Below are 24,902 nucleotides of genomic sequence, written 5' to 3'. Positions count from 1 at the left end.
ATTTAGCCAATTTCAACAGACAATTATAACTCGAGCTTTTTATCTTATGGAAGCAAAGATTAGGACTATTAAATTGCTAACTCTTCAGGCATTCTAATTATTGTCAAACTAGTAAGTTCATCTTAAACAAATCATGGTAGTAATTCATGCAAAGCGGAGGTAAGACAACACGATAGCATAAAGATTTAGCACATTGTAAGTATTAGCAAGTTCCAAAGTCTTCTTCCACTGTTCCACCACAAACACACCCAACACTGCTCCTGCTGTCTCCTCTTACTCGAGCTTTCCTTTAACTTTATCTATAGTATAATAAAATGCAAATCTATAAGCAAGAATGCTTAGAAAGAACCATTTACTCACAAAATAGTGCATTAAAAAGGAAACATGCTTTTCAAATGATTGTAGGAAAAACACAATCATGGCATTATCTTTAAATAAATTTGTTATGCAAAACATAAACTTACAACCATGCTTGTACTGGAAACATATAATCTTGCCATACTTTTGAGTTCATGAATGCTGCACTTTATAACCAAAGTTCCCAAGCTTAGGAAGGGTTCCACTTAACAAACAACAAATTTTTGAAACTTTATAATAGATAACTATTGAAAATAATAAACAACTTACTTTGGGTTCGACATTGTACCACTTTGCGTGCATCCTTAATAAGATCCGAGGTTGCTAATCCCGAACCTACTAAGGTACTACTAGGCGATCTAGGGCCTAGGGGTGATCTAGGAGCTCACCCATGGGCCTTGTGTCCAGTACATGTCAATTTAAAGTAAAATACTTCCTTTTTTTTATATTGTCATTTAAACAAGCTCCTTGTGTGCTCTTAATCTCACACTTATAGGGAAGCACTTTAGGACACTTGAATATGCTTCATAGCACCAAAACTAAATGGGAAGCAATTCAAGATACTCTAGGCCTGCTCTTAATCCCAAAATTTAGATGGCGAGCATCTTACATTCCATATCATGTATCTTCTTTAAACATGCATAAAATCATACTAAAACTACTACAAGAACGTTTACCCATATATAATCGAAGCAACTTCTACTGCTGGTGAGTAGTACTTGCATTCTTTCGCTATATCTTACTATTATACCACTAGGGTTTAGGAAAGAACAAAGCCCCTCTTGTATACCTTAATCTCCGAGTCGCTCTTCACCTGCGTACTAATCCTCATGAGAACGCCTTTTAGAATCTCCTCCTGAAAAGCTTCAAAAAGGTGGAACCCTAGGATTTTTGGCTGAAAATGAGAAAAGGGGAGGAGGAGTTTCAGATGGAGAAGGAGAAAGGAAAATGAAAAGTTGTGTTTTGTCTCTTCCCTTTCCTTTTTATACTAAGTGGAAGTTGAAGCATCTCATCATGCATATCCTACATATAATGAATAGTTTTCTATTTCCAATGTGATGCTTTACCACCACCCTAATGGCAACTGTAACCAATCACAAATAAAAGGTCTAGGGTTCGAATCCTAACGAGGTTATATATGTTTTTTTTTTGGAAAAGAGGCAATTTACGGGCATTACAATTTTGTTGTTTAATGATACTTTTATGGAACTTGTGTTGTTTGATGAAATGCTTGCAAGAAGGCTTTTTCTATAGACCTAATTTTATCAATCTAGATTATATTTATGTTTTCATAGATCTAATTTCTATACTAGATACATTGTTGTGTATCTAAATTTGAGCATGAATATGAAGTTTCATTGAATAGATACATAGATTGTTACCTCTTTTGAGTGTATGTTCTAATATAGCTCGACATAGCTTTAGGATGTTTGTTTAACATTGAGTATCTAAGGTAATTATCCTTCTATATGAAATATAACCTCCTAAAGGAGAACAATTCTATGTATAGATGAGTCTTTCACTTGACTTAATGGACTTTTCCTAATCATATGCTATGCAAGTGACCTACGTAATCTAGAGACGTAAACTTGGGGGAGGCGCCTTATGATAGGAGATACTCTACTGAAAAACCCAAACTCTCTAAGTTACTTCTTCACTTGATGGTATACTTGGTTACGGGTAGAGGAAGTATACTAAACACTATCATGGGGTAGTATTCGGTAGTAATTTAGACTATCTTACAAACATAGAAGTGGAGAACTAGGATTGGGCAAATTCATAGCACAACATTCACCATTACAATAAAATCAAAAGCCTAAAATGCCTTCTTAAATTAAGGGCTTTCTCAATTATCTTTCTTTTATTTTTGTATTTTTGTTGATAATTTCAAATCAAACAATTATTGCTTCTATCTAGTTAAATTCAAAGTGTAAAACTAATTAGCATTTGATCCTCAGTCCTTGTGGGATCGACTTATATAAATTTTATTACTTAACAAGTCCGTGCACTTGTGGGACCACATCAAGTTTTTGGCACCGTTGCTAGGGACTAAGTGTTTTAAATCTAGTTAGTTTATATTAGAGTTTGTTTAGACAATTCTTTAATTCTTTATTCCTTATTCATTACACTTTATAATTGTACTTTCATTCTCTATTCCTTATTGTTTCATTCATTATTCTTTATACTTATTTCTCATTTTTTTTCATTTTATTTCCTTTTTTGCATTTTATTTTCTTTCCTACATTTTCTTTCTTATTTTTTTAAAATTTGTTATTTCTTATCTATCCACTTCTATCACATTCCCTTTCAGATAGACATGGACTCTTTAAAGGAGAAGCTGATTTCTAATTCATAGGTTCAACCAAAATACTAACGTGAATTCTTATATTTTTTTTTGTGATATTTGTTTTGCAATAAGTTATGTCAAGAATACTTGTCTATCACTTTTTGTCCATTCCTTGTAGGGTACCATCCCCAACTACAATCAGTGGTCGGAGCAAAGTTATTATGAGGCTTGTAAAGTAATGGGTTATTTCATTGTAACTTGTTTAAGTATAAATAATCTTGAAGGAAAGTTCAATGAAATGACCTATTCAAATTCACATTCTTAAATATCCAGCTAGAGCAACCCCCAATTTTTTTTTTTAAAATAATCAACTAGAAGGAAGGAAGAATTATTTTAGCCCAACAATGGAAGTTCAACCACCATCTCAAGAAGATAGATTGTAAAAGATGGTGGAAGAAATTTTGGCCAATCAAGCTCAAATGCTCGTGGATATGAAGCAAATAATTAAGAGTAACATTGTAGATTCATCTTACACTAAAACACCAACTCTACTTTCAACTTGGGTGGGCCCTCAGATGAGCATTATACACGAATATGAGCTTGAGGAACGAGATATAGAAGCTTCTTCCCACACCTTGGAAGATGTAAGATAAATTATGGGAAATGTGGGAAAGTTTCAAATCCTCCCAGACTCAATCAAATGAGATGAATGATGATAATGTAAATGAGCTTGGGGTAAATGTATTAAGAATCTGACAAAGAAGTACACTGCTCTAATTCCAGTACCTTCTATTGTCAATAATCGTGAGGAGCCTTCCCTTTGTCCTTCTACTGATGAAGTTGTGGAAGGAAGTCTAGGGCCAATGCCCCAAGCATCATTTCCTTGGTTCACACAACAATTCAATTTTATAGATGATGTAGGACCATATATAAATGATGAGGGTAATGTAGAGACTTATGCAATGGATGCAAAGCTCCAAGAATCATTTCCTTCAGTAACACCCATGCTCAATGATTTAATTTTTCTTATAATTGGTAGGAGTATGATCTTATTTAATATATCTAATGCTTCTAATCAATTATTTTGTTAAGCATGTTGGATGCAGAGAACATGTTGCAAAGGATTCACATAGATGATTTCATGAAGAACCTTAGAAATAAGGCATATTAGTTAAGGAGAATTTTAGTACCTTTTACAAGAAGGTTCTAAATTATCTGACGCCACCAAGGTCAAGATTTAAGCTTGGTGGCTATGATAAGGGGTCAAGCTTAGGACATAAAACAGGCACTTTTTGGGAGGCAACCCAAGTTTCTTTCATATTATTATTTTAGTTTATTTTCTTTGATCTTTTCTTAACCCAATCCCTTTACTTAGTTTTTCTTGTCCATATTTCTTTTTCAGGATAAATTGTTTAGGAGGCTTGAGGATAATGCACTACAAGAAAAAAGGCAAACAACAATAGTTTTTCCCCTTTGTCGTAGCCCATTTTGAACTGTTGTTAAAGGCCATGTTATTAAAAGGGGTGGCCAAAGATAACAGTTTTTAACCGTTGTCTTTGAAGGCAAAGACAACATTCTTACAACTGTGAAAAACTGTTGTCTTTTCCTTCGAAGACAACAGTTTTTCACCGTTGTCTTTGAGCGTATGCCTAGGCTCTTCAACAACAGTTTTGAACTGTCTACGACAATGGCTAAAAAGCGTTGTCTTTTTTGCCAATGACATCGGTTTGACAACTGTTAAAAACCGTTGTCTTTTTAGCGAACAATGTTAAATAACATCAGTTTGTCACTATTGTCTTTTAACGCCATTGACAACAGTTTGACATATTTAAACTGATGTCTTTGGGTACAATATACAACATTTTGACAATAAATAAAAAACTTATTAATCTTTTCCTACTCAACGGTTTATAAAAAACATCCAATGCAAACTTCATCCAGTGCAAATTTCATTGATAAAAAACCTACATAATCAATATTTACAATGCAAATTTCATTAAAGTACCAAACATCATCATCCAAACATCATTAAAGTACCAAACATCAACATTCAAACATCACAAAAGTTTACACAGCCAAAAGTTTATATATATCACACATATATATAAAGTCCAAAATATCATGTTTTGTTGGAGCACGTCTTCTCTACCTGTGCATCTTCTAAACAGCCTGTGCATCTTCTAAACTGCAGCCATTTCTGGTTTCTCCTCCCTCCTAGCTTCTCTTTTCTTCTCCTTTCACAGAAACGGGTCATTATCTTTTCCCTGAGGTAAATAGCATATGATTGCAAGTTAATTCATTTCCTAGGAGTAAATGGCATAAAAAATGGATCTCTTGGAAATTTCACACCTGACCTTATTACAGTTTTACAAAAACTCAAAGAGTAGTATGTCTTAAAAGACCAGCTATATAGCTTTACAAGTAACTCTTAAGTATGGTAAACCAAACCTATCAACTTTACATATACCAAAAAAAATTCTATCCAATTTGAAGTCTAGCGAAACTCCATCTACTATGGGTTCAACTGCTTTGTTAGCGAGATAATCCGCCAGCAACTTAGTGTTCAAAAATCAAGATAAGATAAGAATTCTAATGTAGAATATTAATTTCTTTCCCCCTTTTCCTTTTTCCTGTCTTGTTAAACACAACCCACAAGTTATTCTGTCTTGAGAATCAAACACAACCCACTAAACACCACACTCAGATGTCTCTGATTTATGGAATTAGAGAGCTGAAGCTAACAATGGTTATCAGGACCACACATTCTTCATCTACTCACTTAGGTAATGCACAAATTATGAGAGATTTGTGAAAGTTTAATAGACAAGTCCACATTTTCAATCTAAAATTTCTTTAGTAAATCAGCATAATTATTTAAATTAATCTAAAAATCGAAGACTTGTAGATCTACATATAGCATTTGCTTAATTAATAGCAAATTCAGGAAAATCTACTTGCAGAAATGGCTTAGAGCAACAACAAGATTCTGGTTCTATCATCGAGCATCAAAAAAGCGTTATAGAATCTAGCTAAATTAGACATGAAAAATCAAGTGAGCATAGTCTATGTATCACGTATTAGCTGATTAATAAAAATGATTTGCATGAATGAAGCAGCGAACCTCATATATCTCGGCAAGACCCTTCTTACTCTTATTTTCATCTTGTTAAAAAGTCCATTATGACATTGTTCCCACTTAGAAGTGTTCAATTTATATATCTTAATGTTGCCAAATTTAGACAGAACAAGAAAATTACCATCTCTTTGGTCTCCTTAGGGGGTTTAGATGGCAAGATAGGTGCTCTTTCAACGTCATCAAAATGACCCTGGAAGGAATCATAAACTTGAATTAGATTGTCTGATGATGTCACAAAAATAGTATCCACAATCCTGGAACTAACATTGATTGACTAGACTTAAACTGAATCTTTTATTATTAATTTAAAAATAAAGATGAACGCTAAGACTAGGTATGCACAATGACCGGTTAGCCAGATTGGATAGTTCATCTGCTAAGAAAATTACCATCAACAGAGGATAAATACTTTTGTAAACGAAAGTCCAAGAATAAAAGGTTGTAAAGATAATTACTTAACACTTCTGTTAGATAAAAAAAATAGAAATTAATTCCATAAGTTTGCCTAAACATAATGCTAGAGCACCGAGAAATGCACTTCCTAAATGTTGTTAAATTGTAAAATGAGTGATTTCAGCAAATAAACCTACTCCTGACAAACTATATGTATTATCACACATTTTCAGTACAAATCTTACAACAACTAGCACATTTAATTGCTCTGCTTGCACTATTGTACAGCCACAAAGAACATTCTTCATCAGGCTGAAATCTAACTTTAGAATATCTTAATCATTTTAGTAAGGACTGAAGAGTGAAGAGCATTAGTTGATCATTAAAGACAAGTGATAACAATTTCATTCTGCTCTTTTTTATGAATGACTATGCACATTGGTGGAAAACAAGTATCTAATTCTGCTCTTTTTTTTAGGCAATTATGCAATCCTGTGAACTGTAGGCATATAAAATTTTGGTTTTTCTTGTTGGCAGGAAGATGTGAAGTTGATGCATGACATGGGCCTGGATGCCTACAAATTGTCTATCTCCTGGAGCAGAGTCATTCCTAGTCGGCATTCACCTTGCAATAATTTATTTTCCTGACCAAATAGTTTAAGCATTACATGATTCTAATTGGTGCCATGTTGTAGATGGTAGAGGAGGTAATCCAGAAGGGGTGCAGTATTATAATAACTTGATCAATGAACTCAAGAAATATTGTACAATTAGAATAGTGGTCATACCTTTGTAACGCCCGCCCTCCCTGCTACCCTAAGGGACGGGGCTATGATACTCTACGTATAAATTTTTCTTTTTAAAACAGCGGAAGACTTAAAATAATTTTCATAGTTTTAATAAAACTTTTCTTTTAAATTTCTTTTGAACTATACTATCACATGGCATCAAAATCATAACATCAAATCCAGTGGAACCATAATGTCAAGCCACACATGTTTAGGTATCACAAGTCATAAAATACCAATGCATAGTTCTTTAAAGAAACTTTAAGCAGGTTCTTATTTATTTGGTTGCCTAGCCACTGCCACACACATCTTCGTTGCCCCTCCTGCTGCTCCTCTAACTCATCCAGCTTTTTCCTTTATCTGTGGTACAAGGAAAGTAAGCTATGAGCACTCATGGCTCAGTAAGTTCCTTTCCTACTCACTAAAACCAACAATCAGCACATAATCAAGAATGCATCAACAAGTCATAATCTCAACTAATCATGGCATAACATAGCATTCTATTCAAGCATATCATGCATAATAATATAATCACAACTAGTCATAGCATATCAAGCATCACCATGGCCGAAACATATACATAGTACATTGCATAAAACATAGCTAGACATGGCATAACAAACAAGTATCATGGTATATCAAAGCATGGCCGAAACATGTATATCAAAGCATCATACTATGGCCGAAACATGTACATCAAGGCATCATCATATCCATGGCCGAAATCTATATATCAAGCATCAACAAATCCATGGCCGAAACATGTCTATAAGGTATAGCATGAACAAAACATAATCATACTTTATCATGGCATATCATAATCAAGAGCATAACATGAAACATAGCATAATCATAAGGTGTATGCAATATGATTTTGGAAAACATGTATCCGAAAAACATGTGTATGTCTCATGATCTTTAAAACCATTTTCTTTTACATATATATACTTGAAAATAATCTCAACATAAGGGGGAGCCCGGCTATGTACCACTTACATATTGCGCGCAACCTTGTAGGTCCAAGGTAGCAAGTCTTGAACCCTACGAGGCAAACATACTAGGCCCTTAGTCCTAGGGGCACTTAGGAGCCCATCCCTAACGAGGTCCTTAGTCCCCGGGGCGCTTATGGAGCCCACCCTTGGTACAAGCCACTCACATATAAAGTAAAGTACATGTCATACATATCATGTATCATAAAAGCATGCATCACTTAGGCACACATCATATCATAAAAGTATGCATCACTTAGGCATACATCATGTCATAAAAGTATGCATCACTTAGGCATACATCGCATCATAAAGGTATGCATCACTTAGGCATACATCATGTCATAAAGGTATGCATCACTTAGGCATACATCATATCATAAAGGTATGCATCACTTAGGCATACATCATGTCATAACAATATGCATCACTTAGGCATAGATCATAAAAACATGCATATCTTAAGCATAAAGCATATCATCAAGCATGCATGATTTAACCACATAGCATATCATGAAAGCATGCATATTTTAAGCACTAAACATAGCATCAAAGCATGCATAATTTAACCACATATCATAACATAAGCATGCATATTTTAAGCACAAAGCATATCATATCATAAAAGCATGCATATCATATCATAAGTCATAAATCATAAGCATACATATTAAGCATACGGGTGTATCTTGTGATTATCCTATCATAGGAAACATGGTATCATATTTATCTTGGTTTTAAGCTTCCTAAACCCTTGTGGCCGAAACCCTTTAGAGCTCAATTTAGGTTAAACACAACATCCAAGCATGAGGCACCTAAATTATCATCATAACATTTTCATAGGAAGCATTATAAACATGATTAACTTAGTTTCTAAGTTCCTCAAGTCCCTAATTTCATATGGACGAAACCTTAAGGTGTGAAACAAGGTTCCATATGACATAAAAGCATGGACAACTTTAAATCATATTTATAACATTTTTACCAAGGAACAAGGTAAACACATTTGACACATTTGAATTAGTTCCTAAGTTCTTTAAGCCCTTAACATATGTCATGGCCGAAATTTAACAAGTTCTCATTAGGGCTACAAACAAGCATACAAGCATGTGAACTTGGACTAACATTATGTATAAATTCATACAAGGCATCATCCAATAGTTAAGGCCGAAACATACCCTAGCATCATTTTAGGTCATAAAACAACATATAGCAATTGAACCTTGGCTTTCTACTTATCATATTTCATGTAGAGTGACATGAGCATATTTAATTTAAGTCCTAGGGTTTCTAGGGCATCTAAACCTTCATGGATGAGACTCACAATGGTCCATTTAGATCATGGAAAAATTATACAAGTATGTGACAAAATCAATACATTATCCTATTTCCATAAGAAGTACTTTTAACACATTTGGTTTCATTTCTAAGGCCTCTAGGTCTTTTAAACCCTACTTGGCCGAAACTCACAAAATATAAACTTGCTTCAAATAGCCTAAAAGCATGAGAATTTATACAAGTTTCATAGCATGTATAAAGACAAGCATAATGAGTATACATATGAATTGTGTCTTAGGCTTTCAAGGTTTCTTTTTCTCTTTTTCTTTTATTTCTTCTCATGGCCGAAACCTACCATTCTTTAGCTAGGTTTTTAAGTGGCCTAAAGCATGAAAAACCTAAGTAAGTTTCATGACAAAAGTTACTAAGAACATATATACAAATTGGTTCATGAATAAGCTAGGACCCCGTGTGGGCATACATGTTATATGTCATGCCACTATTTTTTCTACACCCTAATTAAGCATGAGGGCATTGAACAACTTTCATATCTAAACAGCACAGAGGTCTTGAGCATATTAAAAAAAATTTTAAGCTTTTCTAAGCTATCCATCTCATCATCGCCGAAAAACCCTAAGAAGGAGTTCATGAAATTCTTGCAATATTCAAGCATACAAATCCTTTAAGATCTTTGTATTCTATCACATGAGCATGGTTATTTAAATTTAAAGGTCTTCCTAACCCTAAACCCTTTCTTGGCCGAAACATATGAGTGGTTTTCTTTTAGTTTCAAATATCTTCTAAGGAAGAAAAACTAATACATAATCCTTAATATTTCATAGGGAGAACCTTGTACTAGTTGGGTAAAACAAAAAATTTCCCTAGTCTCTTAAGAATATTTTTTTGGCTGAACTTCTAGGGTTCAGTACTCCTCTGATCAAGTATCATATAGGTATAAAAGCATGAAAAAGAACCCCTTTACATAGCATAGAAAAATCTATCATGTAGTGCAGACTAATTTAAACACCATTAGATTTTGAAAGCTCTTCTTGGCTGAATTTTCTCAAACTTGTTTCTAGGTTTTAAAATCCTCATAAAATCTGAAAAGCACATAAAATCCTTGTACCACAGGTGAGGGGAAGCTTACATCCTTTTTCGCTTGTGGATCTAAGGTATGGTGAAGAAGAAGTAGCCTCTTCTTCTAGTTCCTTTCCCTTGATTCCTTTGCTAAGTCCTCCTTGTATCTTAGGCTTTCTTAGGGAAAAATTTGGCTTTGGGGCTGAAGATTGAGGAGAGGGGACTGTGGTGTTCTCGGTGAGGGAGAGGATGAATGAGAGAAAATGAGAGAAAAATAGTTTTCTCTTTTCTTGCTCCCTTTTATGTTAAGGGGGAAGAGGTAGCAAACTTAGTTTTTTGCTTTCCTTCTCCCTTAGCCCTTTTTTTTCTATTTTATTTTTATTTTTATTTGTTTATTTATCCTCATCATTCATGGTGAAATAAGGGGGAATGAATCCCCTTAATTAACCTCTTTTATTTTTGGCAAAATCAAAGAGGAAGAGGGAGAGGAAGGGAGGAAGGCAAGTTGCCTTTCTCTTGCTCTTTACTTGTTTCCTTTTGGCTAGCTTTTACTCTTACCTTTATCATGAGTTTCCCTCCTTTGCTATCAACATATTATTCCTATCCCAACTGGTTATTACCCATTAATTCTATGAAATATAATATAAGAGGTTCAAGGTTCAATCCTTGACCTCTCCCTATTTTTATTTCTTTTTATTTCCTTTTTGGTTCAACTCACTTCCTATTATTTTTCTAAGGCAAAATCCCACATTCATATATTTATCTTACAAGCTTAGTGGGTATTACAGTACCCCGTACCTCATAAAAAGTTCGTCCTCGAACTTTAAAATAGTTGCATTAGGTGGCACTGAACTTTCGGCTGAGTGCATCGGCCACTTTGTTCGCCTTTCCTGGGTGATAAAGAATCTCGCATTCGTAATCCTTCACTAGCTCGAGCCATCGGCGTTGCCTCATATTCAGGTCTTTTTGCGTGAAGAAATATTTCAGACTCTGATGGTCGGTATAAATCTTACACTGAGCTCCATATAAATAATGTCTCCATATTTTGAGAGCGAAGACCACGGCTGCTAGTTCTAAGTCGTGAATGGGATAATTCTTCTCATGTTCTTTAAGTTGTCTAGAAGCGTAGGCAATGACTTTTCCATCTTGCATGAGTACAGCTCCAAGTCCTGTGATGGAAGCATCGCTGTACATATCGAAGCCTTTGTTGGTTTCCGGAAGAGTAAGAATCGGAGCACTGGTCAGTCTCCTTTTTAATTCCGCGAAACTCTTCTCGCAAGCTTCTGTCCATTCATACTTTATATTTTTCTTGGTGAGGGCTATCATAGGGGCTGCGATTTTAGAAAAATTCTCTACAAATTTCCTGTAATAACCTGCTAGTCCGAGAAAACTCCTGACTTCGCTGGCATTTTTTGGTCGGTTCCAGTTATTTACAGCTTCGATTTTACTTGGATCCACCATAACTCCATCTTTGGAGATGACATGACCTAGAAATATTACCCGGTCAAGCCAAAACTCGCATTTGGAGAATTTGCATATAGTTGTTTCTCTTGAAGGATCTGTAGTACAGTATTCAGATGTTCAGCATGTTCTTCTGGGGTTCTTGAGTAGATAAGTATATCATCAATGAAGACAATTAGAAATTTATCAAGATATGCCATAAATACTCGATTCATCAGATCCATAAATACTACAGGAGCGTTGGTTACTCCGAAAGGCATAACTATGAACTCATAATGTCCATACCGAGTTCGAAATGCTGTTTCCGGTATATCATCTGGTTTCACCTTCACTTGATGATAATCGGATTGTAGATCTATTTTTGAGAAAACGGTCGCACCCTTCAGTTGATCGAACAGATCATCGATCCGTGGGAGTGGGTACCGATTCTTGATCGTCACATTATTTAGCGCTCGGTAGTCTATACACATTCGCATAGACCCATCCTTCTTCTTTACGAATAGCACTGGAGCTCCCCATGGAGAGTGACTAGGACGAATAAGTCCCTTGTCGAGTAACTCGGATAACTGTTCCTGAAGTTCCTTTAATTCAGCTGGAGCCATACGATAAGGTGCTTTTGAAATCGGCTGAGTTCCAGGAATCAATTCGATTCCGAATTCTATCTCTCTGTCAGGGGCCAACCCTGGTAGTTCTTTTGGAAATTCTTCTGGATAGTTGCATACTACTCTGACATCTTCTAGCTTTGGGTCTTTGATTTGATTGATATCAACCACTTGTGCTATAAACCCCATACATCCTTTATCTAACATCTTTTGTGCTTTAATAGATGGCAATAACTTCTCTGTTCCTTTTAATTCTCCGTAAAATTCAAACTCTGGTTCATTTTCGGGTCGGAAAATCACTTTTCTCTTGCGGCACTCGATTGAAGCGTCGTATTTACTAAGGAAATCCATGCCCAAAATTATGTCATAATCCTGCATATCAAGTACTATCAGATTGCAGTAGAGTTCTCTGTTTGCGATCCGAATAAGTACTGCTTGCAGCATATAGTCCGATGGCATAAACTCCCCGGATGGTAAGGTTGTTAAGAATGTGTCCTCTAGAGTTCGGAGTGGTATATCTAGCTTCTTCATAAAAGGTGATGAGACGAACGAGTGTGTTGCCCCGGTATTAAATAATACTACAGCATACTGATTGTAAATAAGTAGCTGACCTGTGACAACAGTAGAGGCATTCGCCACGTCTTCCTTGGTAAGAGAGTAGACTCTGGCATTGGTCATAGTGGGAGGGGCCTCTAATCTTCCTTGGCTGATCGAAGTCCCTTCTATGGCAGCTTGCATCTGGTGAAGCTGTGCAGGGGCACTCATGTTCTGGAAGTTCTGCGGAGGTGGTGCTTGAATCCGAGTAGGGCAATCTCTTATCAAATGACCTTCCTTTCCGCATTTGTAGCACTTTCTGGTGCTCAGGCGACATACTCCAGAATGTATCTTCCCACATGTGGCACACTGAGGATACTTAGTTTGCTTATTGGCCGGACCACCTTTTGTTTTATTCCACTGTTTCCTCTTTCCACTTGAGTTTCCTTTCCAGTCAGTTCTGGTACTGTGCGATTTTTGTCCTCCGGTCAGTGCTTGGTTCTTGCCCTTATTCATTGCTTCCTGATAGTGCTCGGTAATCAGGGTGCTGCTGACTAGCTCCTCTGCAGTCTGCGGTCTATTAACTCCGCCGGCTACGTTCAGAGCTATCTCGGGTCGGAGCATCTTTAACATTAACCGGACCCATTCTTTTTCGGTTCGGACCAGTTCTGGGCACAGTCGGGCTAGGCGGTTGAACCTCTTAACGGCTTCGTTAACTGACAGATCACCTTGCCGTAATTCAGTGAACTCGTCATAGTGCTTGTTGGTCACTCGCATATGGAAGAATTCCTCTAAGAACTCTGTCTCAAAATCTGTCCACTGCATTTGGTTGATTTGTCTTTTCACCTTTACTCTTTCCCACCACATCCGGGCATCTCCGGTAAGACAGAACGACACGCATTTGACCTTCTCGTGTTCAGGCCAATCCAATAATTCCATTATGTTCTCCACGGTTTTGAGCCAGGCTTGCGCATCCCATGGTTCACAGTTTCCCGAGAATGCTTCCGGCTTAAGCCTTTGCCACTGAATCAGATAGGCCTCTTGACGGACCATCGGAGTAGGGGCTGCCGGGGGCACTGGTGCAGCTGTAGGTACAACAGGTAGTGGATTCACCGGTGGGGTGACTAGGTTGCCTTGCTGACCCATCAAGGTAGTGATCAGCTGCTGTTGCTCTGCGATCTGATGCTGGAGGTCTGCGACTACCTGTGACAGATCTGGTGGAGTCACTGTTCCTCCGGTTCAGGCATTGCGTGTCCTAACCATGTTTATCTAAATACGGACAAACAGATTTGTGTAAGTGGTTATCGTTTTTAGCCAATCTAACCTATTGTTTTGTTTCTATCTATTTGTTCTGGTATTATTCCTAACCTACCAATATGTAATCCTAATCTAAATTATAACTAAAAGCATAGAATAAAGCATCAAACATAGGCAAGTAAAACATGAAACTAAAGCATAAACAACATAAGGAAAAATAATAAGGAATATAATGACAAACAATGTAACAAAAAGAAATAAAGCATAAACAATGTAGTAAAGAAATAAAGCATAGGCAATATAACAAGAAAGAAAATAAAGCATAAGCATATGACAAGAAAATCAAACATAAGAATATAACAAGCAAATTTAAACATAAGTATATAACAAGTAAATTTAGCATAAACATTCTTACTTGGAGCGGCAGGTAGGAGGCTTGATGTGTGTGTAGTGAGCTGGCAATAACTTGGCTCTGATACCAACCTGTAACGCCCGCCCACCCTGCTACCCTAAGGGACGAGGCTACGATACTCTACGTATAAATTTTTCTTTTTAAAACAGCGGAAGACTTAAAATAATTTTCATAGTTTTAATAAAACTTTTCTTTTAAATTTCTTTTGAACTATACTATCACGTGGCATCAAAATCATAACATCAAATCCAGTGGAACCATAATGTCAAGCCACACATGTTTAGGTATCACAAGTCATAAAATATCAATGCATAGTTCTTTAAAGAAACTTTAAGCAGGTTCTTATTTATTTGGTTGCCTAGCCACTGCCACACACATCTTCGTTGCCCCTCCTGCTGCTCCTCTAACTCATCCAGCTTTTTCCTTTATCTGTGGTACAAGGAAAGTAAGCTATGAGCACTCATGGCTCAGTAAGTTCCTTTCCTACTCACTAAAACCAACAATCAGCACATAATCAAGAATGCATCAACAAGTCATAATCTCAACTAATCATGGCATAACATAGCATTCTATTCAAGCAAATCATGCATCATAATATAATCACAACTAGTCATAGCATATCAAGCATCACCATGGCCGAAACATATACATAGTGCATTGCATAAAACATAGCTAGACATGGCATAACAAACAAGTATCATGGTATATCAAAGCATGGCCAAAACATGTATATCAAAGCATCATACTATGGCCGAAACATGTACATCAAGGCATCATCATATCCATGGCCGAAATCTATATATCAAGCATCAACAAATCCATGGCCGAAACATGTCTATAAGGTATAGCATGAACATAACATAATCATACATTATCATGGCATATCATAATCAAGAGCATAACATGAAACATAGCATAATCATAAGGTGTATACAATATGATTTTGGAAAACATGTATCCGAAAAACATGTGTATGTCTCATGATCTTTAAAACCATTTTCTTTTACATATATATACTTAAAAATAATCTCATCATAAGGGGGATCCCGGCTATGTACCACTTACATATTGCACGCAACCTTGTAGGTCCAAGGTAGCAAGTCTTGAACCCTACGAGGCAAACATACTAGGCCCTTAGTCCTAGGGGCACTTAGGAGCCCATCCCTATCGAGGTCCTTAGTCCCCGGGGCGCTTATGGAGCCCACCCTTGGTACAAGCCACTCACATATAAAGTAAAGTACATGTCATACATATCATGTATCATAAAAGCATGCATCACTTAGGCACACATCATATCATAAAAGTATGCATCACTTAGGCATACATCATGTCATAAAAGTATGCATCACTTAGGCATACATCACATCATAAAGGTATGCATCACTTAGGCATACATCATGTCATAAAGGTATGCATCACTTAGGCATACATCATATCATAAAGTTATGCATCACTTAGGCATACATCATGTCATAACAATATGCATCACTTAGGCATAGATCATTAAAACATGCATATCTTAAGCATAAAGCATATCATCAAGCATGCATGATTTAACCACATAGCATATCATGAAAGCATGCATATTTAAGCACTAAACATAGCATCAAAGCATGCATAATTTAACCACATATCATAACATAAGCATGCATATTTTAAGCACAAAGCATATCATATCATAAAAGCATGCATATCATATCATAAGTCATAAATCATAAGCATACATATTAAGCATAAGGGTGTATCTTGTGATTATCCTATCATAGGAAACATAGTATCATATTTATCTTGGTTTTAAGCTTCCTAAACCCTTGTGGCCGAAACCCTTTAGAGCTCAATTTAGGTTAAACACAACATCCAAGCATGTGGCACCTAAATTATCATCATAACATTTTCATAGGAAGCATTATAAACATGATTAACATAGTTTCTAAGTTCCTCAAGTCCCTAATTTCATATGGCCAAAACCTTAAGGTGTGAAACAAGGTTCCATATGACATAAAAGCATGGACAACTTTAAATCATATTTATAACATTTTTACCAAGGAACAAGGTAAACACATTTGAATTAGTTCCTAAGTTCTTTAAGCCCTTAACATATGTCGTGGCCGAAATTTAACAAGTTCTCATTAGGGCTACAAACAAGCATACAAGCATGTGAACATGGACTAACATTATGTATAAATTCATACAAGGCATCATCCAATAGTTATGGCCGAAACATACCCTAGCATCATTTTAGGTCATAAAACAACATATAGCAATTGAACCTTGGCTTTCTACTTATCATATTTCATGTAGAGTGACATGATCATATTTAATTTAAGTCCTAGGGTTTCTAGGGCATCTAAACCTTCATGGCCGAGACTCACAATGGTCCATTTAGATTATGGAAAAATTATACAAGTATGTGACAAAATCAATACATTATCCTATTTCCATAAGAAGTACTTTTAACACATTTGGTTTCATTTCTAAGGCCTCTAGGTCTTTTAAACCCTACTTGGCCGAAACTTACAGAATATAAACTTGCTTCAAATAGCCTAAAATCTTGAGAATTTATACAAGTTTCATATCATGTATAAAGACAAGCATAATGAGTATACATATGAATTGTGTCTTAGGCTTTCTAGGTTTCTTTTTCTCTTTTTCTTTTATTTCTTCTCATGGCCGAAACCTACCATTCTTTAGCTAGGTTTTTAAGTGGCCTAAATCATGAAAAACCTAAGTAAGTTTCATGACAAAAGTTACTAAGAACATATATACAAATTGGTTCATGAATAAGCTAGGACCCCTTGTGGGCATACATGTTATATGTCATGCCACTAATTTTTCTACACCCTAATTAAGCATGAGGGCATTGAACAACTTTCATATCTAAACAGCACAGAGGTCTTGAGCGTATTAAAATTTTGTTTAAGCTTTTCTAAGCTATCCATCTCATCATGGCCGAAAAACCCTAAGAAGGAGTTCATGAAATTCTAGCAATATTCAAGCATACAAATCCTTTAAGATCTTTGTATTCTATCACATGAGCATGTTTATTTAAATTTAAAGGTCTTCCTAACCCTAAACCCTTTCTTGGCCGAAACATATGAGTGGTTTTCTTTTAGTTTCAAATATCTTCTAAGGAAGAAAAACTAATACATAATCCTTAATATTTCATAGGGAGAACCTTGTACTAGTTGGGTAAAACAATAAATTTCCCTAGTCTCTTAAGAATATTTTTTTGGCTGAACTTCTAGGGTTCAGTACTCCTCTGATCAAGCATTATATAGGTATAAAAGCATGAAGAAGAACCCCTTTACATAGCATAGAAAAATCTATCATGTAGTGCAGACTAGTTTAAACACCATTAGATTTTGAAAGCTCTTCTTGGCCGAATTTTCTCAAACTTGTTTCTAGGTTTTAAAATCCTCATAAAATCAGAAAAGCACATAAAAGCCTTGTACCACAGGTGAGGGTAAGCTTACATCCTTTTTCGCTTGTGGATCTAAGGTATGGTGAAGAAGAAGTAGCCTCTTCTTCTAGTTCCTTTCCCTTGATTCCTTTGCTAAGTCCTCCTTGTATCTTAGGCTTTCTTAGGGAAAAATTTGGCTTTGGGGCTGAAGATGGAGGAGAGGGGACTGTGGTGTTCACGGTGAGGGAGAGGATGAATGAGAGAAAATGAGAGAAAAATAGTTTTCTCTTTTCTTGCTCCCTTTTATGTTAAGGGGGAAGAGGTAGCAAACTTAGTTTTTGCTTTCCTTCTCCCTTAGCCCTTTTTTTTCTATTTTATTTTTATTTTTATTTGTTTATTTATCCTCATCATTCATGGTGAAATAAGGGGGAATGAATCCCCTTAATTAACCTCTTTTATTTTTGGCAAAATCAAAGAGGAAGAGGGAGAGGAAGGGAGGAAGGCAAGTTGCCTTTCTCTTGCTCTTTACTTGTTTCCTTTTGGCTAGCTTTTACTATTACCTTTATCATGAGTTTCCCTCCTTTGCTATCAACATATTATTCCTATCCCAACTGGTTATTACCCATTAATTCTATGAAATATAATATAAGAGGTTCAAGGTTCAATCCTTGACCTCTCCCTATTTTTATTTCTTTTTATTTCCTTTTTGGTTCAACTCACTTCCTATTATTTTTCTAAGGCAAAATCCCACATTCATATATTTATCTTACAAGCTTAGTGGGTATTACAACCTTAACAATTTTCAGTCACAATTTTACCAAACTGTGTTTGGCCGGCAGGAATTGAACCTCATGTCACTCTTCTTCACTTTGACCTCCCCCAATCTTTGGAAGATGAATATTCTGGACTCTTGAGCCCAAAGATTGTGTACATTTCTACTACAGCCCTTTCATTTGCATCTCCTCGAATAATGTCTAAGATAGTGTCCATTGTGATGCAGAGAGGACTTCACTGCTTATGCTGATGTGTGCTTTAGAGAGTTTGGGGATAGAGTGAAATACTGGATCACTGTCATTGAGCCAAGCATTGAACCTATCCTTGGCCATGATCTGGGAATATTTCCACCAAATCACTACTCTTCCTCCTTGGCCTCTTCCCTTGGCCTCAATTGTAGCAAAGGGAATTCATCTGTTGAACCATATGTAGCTGGTCATAACCTTTTGCTTTCCCATGCATCAGCAGTCTCCCTATATAGAAAGAAATATCAGGTTTCAGCATTAGTTTCTCTTTTAATTGAATGATCTAAATGTTATTCAGGGTGTTATCTAAAATAGAGTGTTGTTCTTGTGCAAAAGCCATATCAAGGGGGATATATTGGAATTACCTTACTAGGGATCTGGTTTGAGCCAGCTACAAGATTACCAGATGATATAGCAGCAGTTAATAGAGCACTCGATTTTCTAATAGGCTGGTGAGTAAAGAAAATAATACATTGAAATCTTTGTTTTTGTTCTGACTGGTGACATCAAAATTTGTTTTCTCTAGTCTAAGATAATACTGATGCACAATAATGTCATTACTTCCAAAAAGACATCATTGTTTGGAGAAAAAGAACACTAGTAAAATGGCAATTCATAAGAGTTAGGCAACTGATAAAACTTATAAATGTGTAATATAAAGTCAAGATTCAAGAATGTGAAAATGAGTAGAACAATAAAAAGAGATGCACGAGCAAATATTTGCTCATGATAAAAAGCATAGAGCATGAACCAACCAAGGTATATGTTCCATAACCTTTTTAAGTGAAGGGGTCACTATCTATTCATCTCCATTTGGCTCATGGGCATCAAACAAATTCCTTTTATGGCATCAACAAAAATTTACTTCATAATCGCAAATAACCAGCAAAAAAGAGGTCATTTTTAAATATTTTCTATGACTAACATAACCAACTCACATCTTTTAGATATCTAGGCAATTAAAGAATGACAAAGGACAAAGCATAAGACAAAAAAAAAACAATAAGAGAAAGAACCTTCTCTAACTATTTAAAGTCATCTTCCACTGAACTTGCAACATTATGTACATTGTAATCAATCCATCAAACATGGTTCCCTGTTAATATCACATGTATCATAACATGATGCATGGTATCCACATAAACTCCTGGTGACTAAGTATCAAAAGAAAAACTTACTTTATCTATGACAAGGACTCAAAGATCTATCATGATTTGAACAAGTTCCTTCACTGATTCTACAACCTTTAACAAAAATTATCCATAAAGTCCTTAAACATTTAGATGATACTAATACGCATAGCCATTGAACCTCATAACACCAACCCACAAATGAATAAGATGGATTTACTGACCCAGGCAATCCAAATGTTTCAAAATATGTTACCTGTATAATCTCCCTTTCCCTCTCTCTTGTCAATGCTTCATTTTACTTCAGTGTGGAAATTTGAACATAACTAAAACCCTGCAAAAAGGGTCAAAACCAAAGAAAAAAAGATCAGAATAGAAATTAAGTTATTAACATGTGAGATGGAAACAATCTTGTTAACGCATGTGAGATGTGAAATCTTGTTAGCGCATCCTCCAATATTGTGGATCACCATTTGTCTTTCTAAAATTGATGGGGGATATGGACTTCGGGACCTTCATACATGGAATGATGCTCTACTAAACAAAACACTATGGGAAATTTAATCCAAAATTGACTCGCTATGGGTGAAATGGGTGCACCAACACTACATCAAGAGTGTTAATTTTTAGAATTAGGAAGTCAATTCTTCGGACTCATCTCTTATTAAGAGGCTTGTGGACATTTGGAACAAGATCCAAAGGGGTTTAAATGAAATTGGTGTAGCGAACATGATGATAATTAAGTGGTTCTCAGTAGAGAAGAAGGGGATTGCAAATGCCTATGAGTTCTTCAAACTAAGAGGGTCGGAGGTGACTTGGGCACCGGTGGTTTAGAGGCCAGAGATCATGCCAAAACATCGTTTCATTGTATGACTATTTGCACATGGGAAACTACAAACAATAGACATAATGTCATATGAACCGAACAAGGGTTGTGTATGTTGTTGGCGACATGATGAGTTAAACAACCACTTGTTCTTTGAGTGCCCCAACACTTGTGCTCTTTGGAACAAGGTGAAAAGATGGATAGCGATCAATTATGAGGTCCATTCGGTAGAGGAGCGAGTTATTTCAGATCCTTAAGCAGTACTACAAAGGTGTCAATCACAAAAATGAAGGTTCTATATCTTGGTGTTTCAAGAATGATTCGGTTTAATTGATTTCTGAAAATTGAACTGCGAAAGAAATATCAGATAAATTGAACTTGAAATGTAAAAGCACCCAAGATCTTATAACATTTATCTTGGTTTCCAAAGAGAAAAAGCACACTTTGCCTTAATAGGACAAGATGTGGCCATAATTCAAACCACCTAAGCTTGGTAAATTTAAGGAAAATGCTAATGCGTTTACAACTAAATCCATAGTAAGGCCGAACGGTTCTACAATCATTTTCCATCTTCTGCCCATTTTTGGAAGCATTTAACTTAAAAGTGAAGATGTGAAATAGCATGCCGTAGGCAAATTTATTTTCTCCAAGTAAAATAATTCTAAATCTAGTAGAGAAGTTCATGCCAGTCTTTAATCTAGCGAGAATATAATGCAACAAAATGTTAGGGACTCCAGAAGTAATTTCATCATGGAGAAATGGTCTCGATATCTGATGCCAGCACCAAAATTCTAATCAATTTTTGACAAGTAGGTGTTGGATTGCAAGAGTACATTGCTAAGTCATCAGGAAATCATTACAATCAACTTCAAGCCACAAAAACAAAAGAACAGAAATGGCTTAGCACAAAAACTAGAGCTTCATATCGAACAGCAAGAGATAGGAAGATACCTCATCGAGATCCAAAGTCCCCTCAGAAACTATACTGATGCTAGTTACAGCTGAATCGTGCACATGACCATGATGATGATCCCTATGGTGGCAAGGAGGAGGCGCTGATGAGAAGGAGGCAACAAAGATGGCTGAAAGTCGAGGCGACGAGGAGGAGGCGGTGAAGATGGCTGAATGTAGAGGCCGCGAGGAGGAGGTGGTGAGGCCGAAAGTTGAGGCCACGAAGAGGGCGGCGAGGAAGGAGGCAGCGAAGAGGGTGGTGAGGAGGGAGGCGGCGAAGAGGGAGGTGGCGAAGAGGGCGGTGAGGAGGGAGGCGGCGAAGAAGGCGGTGAAGAGGGTGGTGAGGAGGGAGGCGGCAAAGAGGGTGGTGAGGAGGAGGCGGCAAATAGTAGAGTTTTGGGAAAGAGACAGAAAAAAACAAGGCGTAAAACAGACAAATGACAAAGGAGAAAAAGTGGCGAAAGAAAAAACAATCGCATTCAACAACACTTAATAGACAACGATTTTTAAAAACCGTTTTCGTAATCCCAAAAAAGCGCACATAGACAACAGTTTTAAAAAATTGTTGTCATACCCTTTAAAAATTATTGTCGTATCCCCCAAAAAATATAAATAGACAACGGTTTTTAAAAACCGTTGTCATAGGCCAAAAAAATTACTAAAACACAACAGTTTTTGTTAAAACCGTTGTTAAAAGGCAAAAAGACAACGGTTTGGTATAAAACCGTTGTCGTTTGAGTGTTGTTGAATGGCGTTTTTCTTGTAGTGATGGAGTAATATAACTTGATTGTCCCATTAACTTGGAATGTCTTACTTGATAACTCCATTAACCTTAACTCCCTTTCATATTTGATTTTACTTTCATTGAGACAATAAAAAGTTTAAGTCTGGGGGGATGTATACTTAGATGCATATATGTTGGGTTATAGTTTAGATTTTAGTTTGATGTTATTGCAATTTCTAGTTGCATTTTGCTTTCTTAGTGTAGTTGTACTTTGTTTTAAGGCATTTTGAGTTACATTATCCACACTATTACTGCTGACTTATCCGAGAGTAAACTTCTAGCACGATCATTATCTAGAAGTCATGAGTTATACTTTTCAGTGCTAGTATATTTAGTGATTTATTTTTTCTATCTCTAGTAAATCAAAAAGAGCATAACATTTGTTTAATAACAAAATTTTTCACATTTTTATCGTTCAGATTCATGTTGTTAGGTTATTAATGCTAGTATGTTTTCCAATTTAATTTTCTCTATCTTCAATAGCAGGACATGAGCATTGTATTTCATTGAAAGGATTTGCATAAATCTTGAGAGGTACCTTTAGGTGTCAGTCATTTCTAGTCATTTATTAGTCATCTATCATATTTGGAAGGGTCCTCCTTGAAGCTCATCCCAAGGCACCTAACCTGTATCGGCACCACCTAAACCCACATTCATCTAATTACCCTTACTTAGGAAAACCCCATGACATTTTTCCCAACGTTTCAATTCTGTCACCATTCAAGCCTATCAATCATAGCCTTATATTTAAATAAGGTGTAGTAGAATGTTTCCATCATGGCATTTAGAACTTGTATACATATATATCTTTACATAGTTTGGTCATGGCTACTCCTAGAGGTGGTACATGCAACATAATTCATTACTAGCAAACCTTTAAACATCAATAAGGAAAACCTTAAACTTAGCAAATGTGAAACATTAAACTGAACCAATGTACAAGCTATCCTCTAACACTAAGAAGGTGTAGCATCAACTTTTAACTTATCAGTTACATGAGTTGGAAGATCATACCACCATATTTACATTATTACTCTAAACTACACATGATCAAAGTGTCCGTAATCGAATTAGGATATTGTCCTAACCTTTAGATCAGCAACCAAACATATGTTGAAAGAATTTGGAACAAGAGCTGTGTTGGTAAACATAACAATAACACTGCAGAATTAACACAACCTTTAAACTAAATTATGCAACATTAATTGAAAATCAAGAAGAAGGTACAGGTATATTCAATACATTAACACACTGAACACCTCAAATAATGGATCCATAATGTCATCATCCTCATGAAATGACAACTAAAAGAATCCAGCAAATTTGCTACTGAAACCTAAAAATCCTAAATGATCTCAATGCTCTTTGACTAGAATGCCCCCAAATTCCAACATCTACCTCCACCTTTGAATCAAAATAGTCCAGCAACAAATTGGAAAACATCATTAAATCTGTAGTCTCCACAAAAGCAAGCGAATTCCATTGTTGAACTCGAAGAAAAATCAACAACCTCAGTTAGGACTACGAAGAGAAATAAAATCCCCAAATCCTTTAGATTTGCATACCATAGTTGAATCCCAAAGGAATTTAAGCACTCGGACCAACCATAAGGGAATTCCATGCTCACCTTGTTGGTGCAATATCCCTTTGGTCAAGATTGACTAAGTTGACTAAGCTTCTGCTGACTCAACCTTGAGTCTTGATGTTTGGGTTTCGATGTTTGACAATACGTGGAGATTGCAGGTGCAATCGTCCGATTAGGGAGATTGTTGATACAATTCCCCCCTGTCAAGAACTAACTAGTTTGATGTGAAGAAGAGTCAAATAGGTCAAGGTTGACCGGATACTTGACTGGAAAGTCCTGGTGAGTGAAGCCAGGTGAAAGACCTAGTGAGTGAAGCTAGTCAGTTGAAAGTTCCGGTGAGTGAAGTCGGAAAGTGGGAAAATCCTAGTGAGTGAAATCATGTGAAAGACCTAGTGAGTGAAGCAAGGCAATTGGAAAGTCCTGGTGAGTGAAGCTAGGTAGATGGAAAGTCCTAGTGACTTAGGTTAGGCAGATGGAAAGACTTGGTGCGTGAAGCCAGGCACGTAGAAATCCAGGTGGATCAAAGTTGACCGGACATTTGGTGGAAGCCCGAGTAGGTTAAAGGATTGACCGGATACTTGGCACGAGATAATCCAGATTGGTCAAGGGTGATCGAACATCTGGTGGAAGTCCAAG

General features: G+C 36.3%; 1 long non-coding RNA gene across 1 annotated transcript; it reads left to right on the top strand.

Moving 5' to 3' along the window:
• Window positions 1-6,879: 6,879 nt before the first annotated feature.
• Window positions 6,880-19,019, top strand: LOC121968342. The gene is made up of 3 exons (XR_006108078.1): window positions 6,880-6,937; window positions 18,811-18,898; window positions 18,972-19,019. It is a non-coding gene; the product is annotated as an uncharacterized LOC121968342 (long non-coding RNA).
• Window positions 19,020-24,902: the final 5,883 nt, after the last annotated feature.

The sequence above is a fragment of the Zingiber officinale genome, chromosome 3B, assembly GCF_018446385.1.
Source record: "Zingiber officinale cultivar Zhangliang chromosome 3B, Zo_v1.1, whole genome shotgun sequence".
Classification (NCBI taxonomy): domain Eukaryota; kingdom Viridiplantae; phylum Streptophyta; class Magnoliopsida; order Zingiberales; family Zingiberaceae; genus Zingiber; species Zingiber officinale.
The sequence above is the reverse complement of the archived record's forward strand: the minus strand, read 5'-3'. Positions and strand labels throughout refer to the sequence as shown.